Source organism: Agrilus planipennis, unplaced genomic scaffold (genome assembly GCF_000699045.2).
Source record: "Agrilus planipennis isolate EAB-ADULT unplaced genomic scaffold, Apla_2.0 scaffold33, whole genome shotgun sequence".
Lineage (NCBI taxonomy): Eukaryota > Metazoa > Arthropoda > Insecta > Coleoptera > Buprestidae > Agrilus > Agrilus planipennis.
Window position 1 is genome coordinate 823,057 of NW_020438896.1, and position 11,154 is coordinate 834,210.

Consider the following 11,154-nt stretch of genomic DNA (forward strand, 5'->3'; position numbering starts at 1 on the left):
GTGAAATTGGTATTTTTAATTTAATATATGCATCATTCAGTTTTGAAAAATTTATACATAAAAATGAATTTGATGATAACTAAAAACGTGTTATAAAGTGATTTAAGAATTATTTGCAGATATTTTTTAGAAGTTGTCCAATAAATAAAATATTAGCGTTATAGAGATGCTATGTTATTGTTAAAGTTGGACAAAACAAACATATTACTGAAAAATGTTGAAATGTTAACGTAAAATATTTTATACAAAAGAAGAATATTTCTGATATTTATTGCGTTACCATTGACTTCATTCAATTCGGGTTTATTTATCTATATAGCATTTCAAATTATCACAGAAATATAGATATATAAAAATGACTAACAATTTTTAAAGTGGTGGGTAAATTGAAAATTTTGCGCCGCTAAAAAATTTTAATGCAAATAAACTTATTTCCATGTTTATTTGCTTAATGGCCAGTGGACGTCTCGTCATTTCAATTATTAAAGACTACTTTAGAAAAGATAGAAATCTGAAACGAAAATGAAATCTCACCTTGATGGAATCCTGGAAAAGCGGGTCCCGGAAAAACTCTCGAGAGTCTGTAAGCAAACAGAAAGCACGTCCATCTTAATTAATGTTTATCATATTGTACTTAGTAAATTGAGAAAACAAATAAATTATATCATTATAGAAAATCATACTGTAAATTGGATACAGTAAATCGCTGTCGGCGATTGTAAATTTGGCCGGGTTGATGGGTTTTTGTTAATTACAGTGGTAAATTCGGCCGGAAATGTTTCGTAATCCTCAAAGATATAATGTAAATTCGGCCGGTTTCTGTCGAGATAGACGCAATAAATAAAAACAACACCTTAAATGCCAAATTGTTAGAAAATTGTTAGATTAGAATTTACAGGCAGCATGCCCCATGTAGCGCGCGGGCCTCATGTGGCTAATGAGGACCATACCTATATAGGGGTTTTCAGGTTCCAACTAAAATTGTTGATGGTATTACGGATAGAAAATACGACAAATGGCGCTGTAAACTCATTAGGGATGTGGATGAGAACTGGGAAGATTGCCTCAGTATAGTAGGAGTGGAGTCTTCAAAGTGACGACCCTATAGTTAAGTAACATTTTCCAAGCAGAAGAAAACCTTAAATTCGTTGAAATGGGTTTTCCCTAGACAAAAATTTTCAGTCTCTCAGAATCTTTCAGCGNGTAACTTTAAACTTTCAACGGTGTATTCTCGATGAAACATTTTCAATAAAGGAAAAGAAAGTAAAAGATGTTTCAACAAAACTGTTTATTCCTCGGTAAATACCCATGCCTTACATTTTATAAACTAATAAATACACTTTAAACTTTCAACGGTGTATTCTCGATGAAACATTTTCAATAAAGGAAAAGAAAGTAAAAGATGTTTCAACAAAACTGTATATTCCTCGGCAATTGTTGACAATTTTAGAGGTCGAAACAATTGTCGAGAAATAAACAGTGTTGTCGAAACATCTTTTACTTTCTCTTCCTTTAATAAATACACATTTCTTAAATCAGCTTCATCATCACCATCATAAGGTCGTCAGTCCTAAGACTGGTTGGACACGTACCTCCACTCTTTCCTATCCTGATGATATGCACATATTAAATTTCGAAGAAATCATAGACATAGACAAACTAATCCGACAAATCATTCGACAATTAATGAAAAGGTCCTTAATAAGTTTTTGGATAAGGCACAAATCTAGTATAGTAGACCTGCAAGATCCCAAAGAAATTGAGCAACTACCTACCACCTAAACGCTGTTGAAATTAATCGTCCTCTAATTTCTTTACTATAATTTACACGCAACGGTGTTCTCTAATTGTTTTATTTTTATATATAATACTTATCCTTAATATCCCGGTACCTACCGTTGTTTATCTACAGTGAACAGATTTGCAATTATAAGTACCTATGGAAAATACCTACGCCTTACATTTTTATAAACTAATACAGACACATTTCTTAAATCAGCTTGGCATTTTATAATTGCATAAATGCTTTAAATTACATATGTACGTTTCTATTTTTCCGTAATAAATTTATAATATGGATTCTTGTGTATCAAGTGATCTCCAGCTTTAACGTTACACAAAACCAATAAACCTAAGAGACCATTGTAGATTGTCGTACATTTAATTAGTCTTTGAGTGCTGCGGAATCTACCGCTCGTCCCAGCAGATTGAACAATAATTTTTTAACGCTCATCAACATTCCTACTTATTGGTATGTGAAGATTGTAGCTCTTTCGAAACAGGAGTAAAGAGGGGCAGATGACCTAAATTAGATAACTGAAGTTCGCAAATACTCATTAGGGATGTGGATGAAAACTGGGAAGATTGCCTCAGTATAGGAGGAGTGGAGTCTTCAAAGTGACGACCCTATAGTTAAGTAACATTTTCCAAGCAGAAGAAAACCTTAAATTCGTTGAAATGGGTTTTCCCTAGACAAAAATTTTCAGTCTCTCAGAATCTTTCAGCGTTTTTCAGAGCGTCTCTCACAGTCTTTCAGTTATTGCCTAGGTGTTTTTATGTCTCTGTATGAGAGACTCGAACGATAAAATTGTTAGTTCAGAGATTCGAGTCTCTCACAGAGAGACTGAATGAATAAAACTGAAAAATTGAGAGACTCGAGTCTCTCGTAGAAAGACTGGGATCTCTGAAATATGTTGAAATTTTAATCATGTTTATGGAGACACCACTTATTGAAAGATTCGAGTCTCTCGTTCAGAGATTCCAGTCTCTCGTTAGAGATTCGAGTCTCTCGTTCAGAGACTGAATACAAAATGAGGAGCTCTCTATGAGCGACTCGAGTTTCTCGTTCAGAGACGCCAAACAGTTTTTTAACAGTCTCTCGACAATCACTCTCAGCGACACCAGAGAGATTCGAAGATGAGAGACGGAGACTCGAGTATCGCTCTCAGAGATTCTGAGAGANGAATAAAACTGAAAAATTGAGAGACTCGAGTCTCTCGTAGAAAGACTGGGATCTCTGAAATATGTTGAAATTTTAATCATGTTTATCGAGACACCACTTATTGAAAGATTCGTTCAGAGATTCCAGTCTCTCGTTAGAGATTCGAGTCTCTCGTTCAGAGGCGCCAGACAGTTTTTTAACAGTCTCATGACAATCACTCTCAGCGACACCAGAGAGATTCGAAGATGAGAGACGGAGACTCGAGTATCGCTCTCAGAGATTCTGAGAGACCGAACATTTTTATCTCGGATTATTGTTTTTTTACAAAATGTACCTATCTTGTGGATTTAATATGAAACACCTAACCCAATAAAAACGTATTCTTTCGTAACAAATAGTTCTATTAGTACAAGATTACAAATGCATGCAATGTAATAATGTCAAAAGCTTTTTTCGAAAATGCGTTAAATAAATCGATACTATCTTATTGCAACGTATTTTATGGTGAGTGGTTATGACGATTAACGAAATCAACTGGCCTAAACCGTCCTCCGTTTCTGGTGACTCGGTATCGAAGGTCGTGGCTGTGACAATATGCACAACCTTTTTATTTACTGCTACGATTTACGACCATTTCATTTCCTTTTTATCAAAGTGAACGCAACTGGTTTGTAAGTACCTATCGACGCAATGGGTTTTGTTCGGATGGCGCATAAAAATTTTTAAGCACCCATTGTGACACGGTCCGTCCAATAACGCGTTCTCGTTCCAATGGGTTCCCGCAAGGAAATTGCGCCAAGATTCTTTCTGGCCCTAACCATTATCGATTACCGCTAATACAAATCGATAAACGCAATCGAATATTTCCGATTGAAAAGGCTCTTTTAATTAAGTCAATTCTCAATAACATCCTACATTTTTAATTGGTATCTAACCAATAACCACAGAAATGACCCAATACACAATTTCCCCAAAGTCCCATTGTATCTTTCGACCTCCGTGCAATACATTTACCTACTATTTTCTTAATTAATTAACACCACGAATGTTAATGTGTATTTTTTTATCCGTATTACTGAACCAATCTCAATTAAAACTGACCAATTTAAACACAATTAAAAGAATCATTATTATGTACCTGACGAAACAGGTGTTAAAACTGTACCTACATGCAAACAATACGTAGATTTTAATAAATAGGATCATAATAAAACAAAACAATTATGACAAAATATATGTTTATATACATGGGTAGGTACATTGTTTTGTAATTTACCAAACGCATGGCCGTCCACACGTACAAATAAGTCAATAATTAAAAATGTATTGTAGTTAGACAATACCAATTATCCTATACATACATGCTTTTACACAATTTATCGATTTTATGTTTTCTTTACAAAAACAACACAATATTGGAATCCATGTAGCGTCAAGAATTTGTTCTCTTCGACATGAGCGTAATGAAATAGTTTGGAGAATACGTGATTCTGGATCTCGTGCGGAAGATTTAGTGAGAGACCGGGCAATCCGAACGGGGATCGACTTATCCAGGCCTGACGTCTTAACGTTTTATTTCTGTCCAAAATTGAAATGTTTGCCATTTTTACTGCGCGTCCGTGACGAACGACACATCATAATAAGCCGTGGTAGTATTTGAAGCAAGAAAATATATTATATCTAGCCAATCCATGTCCAACGATAGCACACAAATGCACCAGGATGTCACGAATCGTATTTTTGTTGTACGACGACATAAAAGCGAAATTACTGGTGTTAAGCTGGTGGACTTAAGAAAGGTATTAAAAACCGTGTGTTATAATAATCTTACTATTAAGACGATTTGTCATCATACGTCCTGCAGTGTTGTACCCTACTGGCAAGTATAGGCATAGAAATATTCTAATAGATATACGCAATCATCAAAGAGTGGTATCATCTTTTGAAAAAGACGACGTGGTATAGGAAAATTCATTACAACGAAAATCTCTTCACCTAGTTTCTGAATTATGTCGATTTTTTCTCGTAAAATAAATATGATTTCAGTTATAACTATTTTTTATTTTACAATAAGAATGCACAAATTTTGTAAACTAGTCTATAAATTGTAGAAACTAGTCTTATTGATGAAATCTCCACAACGGATCGTTAACGAGATATGACAGAAGCCTGCCTCAAGTCAATTCCTCTACCATGGAAAATACTATGAACAACTATTCAGTTGCCACCAACATCTTTATGGAGTCCTTATGGACAATACACTTTTAAAACCAAAATGGTAGTTCAGATACGTGGATGACATTTTCGTCCTGTGGTAGCACGCACCTGAGAAGCTACTATAGAAGAGTTCCTACAAAACCAGCGTTTTTAGATGTTAAGGTGTCTAATCGATAAGATGGCATTTTGGGAGATACTGTCCACCGGAAGTCTGTCCACACCACACATATCTCAACAGCAACTCTCATCATTTCTTGGTACATGGAACCTTCTCTATTTGAGAACCAGAGTCATTAGACAAACAACTTCGTTTTAAAACTGACATAAGTTATCTCTAATATGTGCCGGAGGCGTGATGTGAATCGCACAATATGGAAATATTAACGACCTCGCAGATAGCAGTCAAGACCAACGAAGAGGAGCCAAAGTTCTTGGCATATCTGCTATTCATCAAAGAATTCACTGACTAAATCAGTCGAATTCTGCAGAATGAAGGCTTCAGGACAATCTTCGACACTTGAGGTAAACAGAGAGAGCAGCTTTCCGGAGTGAAGGATGTTGTTCCGCTGGAATCTGAAGGAGTCTACTACCATGCTTGTGTGGAAAGGTCTACATCGGGGAAACAGGTAGATCCGTTGCAACAAGAATGAAAGAATATGAGAGGTTCGTTCAACTCAAACAATACAACAATTCAACCTTGGCAGAACAAGTTTGGGACACAGAACACAATATCCTATTCAACCAGACAAAGATGCAGGCTAGAGAGAGATCCCTTACTTGCGCAAGGACATTAAGGAAGCACTTGAGACCTGCATAAAACCGAGCAATCTCTTTAGAGTTATGGGGACCACCTCGACACATCTAGGAAACAATTATTGAAGCATGACAACTATTTAAGCCGCTGCCAAAAGATTCCGAGTCAGTTCAGCAACAGCGTTGGAGGTACCCCATTGACAAGGTGGAGTTCCTGAAGATGTCCATTGTGATAGGTGACGAAACGCCTAACGCCTTTGACGTTACCGATCCACCAATCCAGTTTCTTCAGACGTTAGCCGTGAAAGCCTAAATCAATTTTTGAGTTGGTACATAAATAATGGTCCTTTATAATAAATGGTCAAGTGAAAAGCTAAACCATTCATATCCCAGTGGTGAAGAGATCGTGGAGAGTCGATAAGTCTACTCCATTTGCATAGTTTACTGTTGGGAAAAGGTCACTTTCGTCACGACGTATGGTGGTTAAAATTCTAACTAGGATACGGTTGCTTTGCATGTTGTGAACACGTTACATTTATTTTCATAAAATTAGATAAAAGCAAATAATTATTATCAAGTTGTGATGGATATTATCAGTTCGTCGGCTTCTAATGATTCTACAAGTAGATTTACTTATTCAAATGAACGATATAGATATTAAGTATAATTGGTTTTCTGTAGTGAGTACTTCATAATTAAGTTTCATTTATCACTTCTGATAGTATCAGCTAATCGCATTATTAAGTTGACTGATAAATGCTTAAAATTTTCAATGACGTCAATATTTAACACAAAAAAAATATAGATTATGTAACCACCTATTTACCGAAGTATTTATGACTGCCTTCTCTGTTAAAAATAAATTAGAAGCACCTGTTCATCATCATTTCCGTCGTCACTGTAAAACTGCATCACATAATCGTTATCATTCCCATGTCAACCCTTCAGAACTTCTCCATCATTTTTTTTTCCGTCACCCTTGATGTCGAAGCTTTCTGCACTCCTTAGTATACATCATGCATTACTTAAAATTAAATTATCGCTTGGCAGACGTGCGTCTCCTTCAGCTATCTGCAGATCCTGTCGGGGACTATAAAGTACCACAAAGTTCCCAGCAATAACAGCATGCCGTGTTACGCCGGAAACTAAATGGATGCAACGTGCGCCTATCCCTGTATGTTTATGCACGGTTTGTAACGAATCAAGAGGGCCGTTTATACTTGAAACAAGCAAAATAAACATGTCTTCCTGCATCTGTAGGATGGAGGTGTGTGTCTGGATGTTTGTAGACACGAAGTTGAAGTTACAATCTTAAAGGGTCGCTTATGTAGTCATGAATCTAAAAGGTTCGGTAATTTTAAAAATATATTTAAATTGTTTAGTGTGAGGTCTACAACTAGGGTTGCTATCACGTAAATTTCCGAACATTTGGGCGAAATATGGTTTTTTTATCCGAACACCTATGAAAAAATATTTTTTGCAACAAAAATAAAAACATTGTTACAATTTTTATTCATTTATACAGCTTGTTATTAAAATCGAATTAAATACAGGTCTGACGAAGGAAGCTGGAGAGCGGTCGCGCAGGTACTTGCCCATTTATAACCTATTTGGGTAAGTCACTTGGAACCGAACACAAATAAGCTATCAGTAGGCGTTTTAGTTTAATTATAGTATTAATACAGATAGGGCAGTGGCGTACTAGAAAATAATGTAAAAACATGACTTATCACAAAGAAAAAATTAACCTATTGCTTTTGTTTTGTGGTTAGTTTTTACATTCAATCTCATCATGGGAATCTCTATCACTGTCACCAACATCAACAATTAATTCTTCTGTTTGTCTGTCTATTACTTGCTCACTGATCCCTATTTTTAAATATTTAATCTACGCCCCTGATAAGAATACTGAAGAATAAGGGCTGCAATCTTTATACCTAAAACTGCCTACTTTTGCTATCGCGCATCCACGCCATTTTAAAATTTCCGCCAGCTTCCAGCGTCAGGCCTGTACCTNGACCCTCTTCAGCCTCCTTTCAAAAATCATGGGAATGGGTGGGTAGTGGTTCGAGTGAGAAAGATAAGACGGACGAAATGAAGGCAGAAGAGAACGAAAGATTATCTGTGGAATATTACTGCCCCAGCATTTGCCTAAATGATCCAAGGAAATCACAGAAAAACTTGGACCAAGGCAGATGGACGCGGAATCGGATAGGCGTCCTCCCGAATGCTAAAGAATGGTCTAAAACTCTAGATCATGCCATGCTGCTCAGTGTAACGTTTGTCAATATGTTCCCGGCTGTAAGTTGCGCTTGGGAATTCACTGCGCAGTAAGGCAGTGACGCGTAGACATGAAAAGTTTGTTTTAACAACAACGGCCGTGTTCGTTACTGAGATTTTCCACTCGTAATGATATGCTCAAAATTAATAAATATTATTATTATTGATGCTACGACATATAATTTATTAATTTTGAGCACCTGGGTATGTTATTGCCCCTATCTCTTTTCTTCTTGCTTATAACCGTAAAGGTTAGAGTAAAGGGTAATGAATCACATATGTGATACGTTAGTTTGCCTATCCTCCACACTTGTAGAAGTTATAATAGCAGCAGCCAGTAGCAACAAAGTCCACCTTGATCATACCTTGATGTTGAGACAACATTGCGATTGCAGAAGCTAACTATTTCTTCTAGTTTCCCAGACACTTTTTTCAAGAGTGTTCGCTCCTTCCTTTACTTTAACCTTCAGGGATAGAACTATCGCTTTTATGTTCGCTGCTCTTCAAAACATTATTTAACTATTACTTTTAGATTTTACCGGCCAATATCTTAATCCCTTTTGATCAATATTTAAATATTATGAAGGGTTAGTATTTAAATCCGTATGACCAATACTTAAATCCATATGGGAAGCATCACAATATCAGTATTTAAATATGAGAGGTCAGTTTTTAAGCCCTTACTTATTAGAACGGGAAAAAAGGTTTTGTTTAAGTGGAAGGCAAAGATTGTCAATAGAGCTTAAGGTTACAGAAAACTACTCAGAAATAAATACATTACAATAAATTTGTAATATCAACTAAAATAACTAGTAAATTTATTTCTGCTGGGATTTTATTTTTACAAATTCATGTCTAAATTGTAACTCTTATTAATTTCGCTTACGAAGCAACGGGTTAAACATCGCTTTAATATTTAGGTAAATTTTCGTTTTTCATTTTCTCCGTGCTGCTTGTATAATGACCGACTAATATGTCACTGCCTGAAAATATTGATAGTTTTTTAAATGTTATAGATACCTTTTAATTTTTTTATTGTTAATTATAACATGGAGGAAGGAAAATACGTGAGCGTTTACTAATACCTAGTAGTTATATATGTATCTATTATATTTTTCTTCTACTCTCTCAAGGATCTGAAGCAAAACGTCAGTATTGAAGTTAATACTATGTATATGAAACGCCTTGACAATTAATAGTGGTTAATATGAAATATTAATGTNAGGGCTGCAATCTTTATACCTAAAACTGCCTACTTTTGCTATCGCGCATCCACGCCATTTTAAAATTTCCGCCAGCTTCCAGCGTCAGGCCTGTACGTATGTAACCGCAACATGTAATAGACATTTTTAATATAAGTAAACACTCTTTCTGAGGTAATATGGCAACAAAAATTATTAGAAAGCGCGGGGGCACAGGTGGGGGCGTTCGATCGTCGACTATTTTGCCGTGCCTTCTTGAATACGGGTTATTATGAATGAATTTTTAATTATTTCAATTTATCGCTTATCTAAAAAAGAAATGAATTTCCCCTGACAACAAAAGTGACACTTTTTGAAAACACCTGTTGGTCGGCCCCCGGACGCCCTTCAAACTAGTACAAATCGGGGGAATCCCGGACGGATGTTTACAAATAACCTACAAAAGTACGTACTTATCTACTGTAACATAGAGAACAAAACCAAAGTCTGCATAAAATATTACGAACTAAAAATTTAAAATAAAGAAACATCTAGCATTTTTTAAATCATCAAACAGAGTTAAAACACCGAATCACCTATAATATTTTTTTAATTAGATATCTATAGTTTATATTGAACGAAAATCATCCTGTATATTCCAGAGATGCAAAAAAAAACGCATATAGTAGGTATGACTTATGTAAAGTGGCGGTTATAAAACTGTTAAGGAGCAACCGTTCATGTAGGGGAAATTGTAATATTATAATATGGATCCTTCAAACGAAACATGTTCTGTATTGCGTCAAGGACTTGTGACTACTAAGCTGAAAATAGTTTGAAAAAAAAATAATGATCTCTCAAGGATCTGAAGCAAAACGTCAGTATTGAAGTTAATACTATGTATATGAAACGCCTTGACAATTAATAGTGGTTAATATGAAATATTAATGTGAAAATCAAAGGTCCCGGGTTCAATTCCCGATGATGGAGAGAGCAACAAATTTTCCGTCATTAACCTGGCAACATGGTCAAATTCTGATTGTTTGCATCTCTTTCCAGTATATTTAATAATAAAATTACGGCCAGCATCAATCTCGTTGACCAAACTACTTTGGCGATTAGTAATTGTTATCGACTGTTTTTTTGCCTTTTGCTGGGCTAGGTCAGGTTGGTTGAGTTTCTTGGTTACTCGAAAAAAAAGGACAATTTCGTTCCTTAGTCGCTAGAGGTAAAACTAGTTTGAATTTAAACACGTCAATTAGGCACTTTCGCTTATTTCAGTTCCAATATATATTTGACAGTTTAAGTAAGTATATAAATATAAGAATTGGGGCGTTAGTTAAAACCGCAAATTAAGTAGGTACCAGATAAAATATATCTTCTAAATTTTATTAACGACTTAAAGGTGAAAGTATACTTCGTTTACTTTCTGTAGCGATGTGACCTTCAGTTTGACCTGCGCAAAGTAGAAAAGAACAGCACTAGGAAGGAGACAACTCTCGACCAAACTTTTAACCGGTGAGGAGCGTATAATCCGTACAGTACTGCATGGAAAAATTGACCATTTTATCCACTACAATTGCATTGTTCAAATGTGCTGTTATTAGTACCAATTACTACTGAAAATATCAACGAGATGTTTATTTATATTTGAAGACATATTAAAGGCTTTAACGCTTGTTTTCGACTCGCACTACTATTCATGATTGAACAAAACTTTTGGCAGGTACTGTATGAAAAAGTATGTTTAATGAACAAGAGTCGAGAGTATAATGAGCTTTT

General features: G+C 35.5%; 1 protein-coding gene across 1 annotated transcript in view; it reads right to left on the bottom strand.

The window, feature by feature from the left end:
* Positions 1-11,154, bottom strand: part of LOC108744516 (homeobox protein abdominal-B-like) — a 38,590-nt gene that overhangs the window by 15,831 nt on the left and 11,605 nt on the right. Inside the window, exon 2 of the mRNA XM_025973151.1 lies at positions 535-581. The gene's annotated coding sequence lies outside the window, so the exon portion shown is untranslated. The remainder of the gene's footprint in view (positions 1-534; positions 582-11,154) is intronic.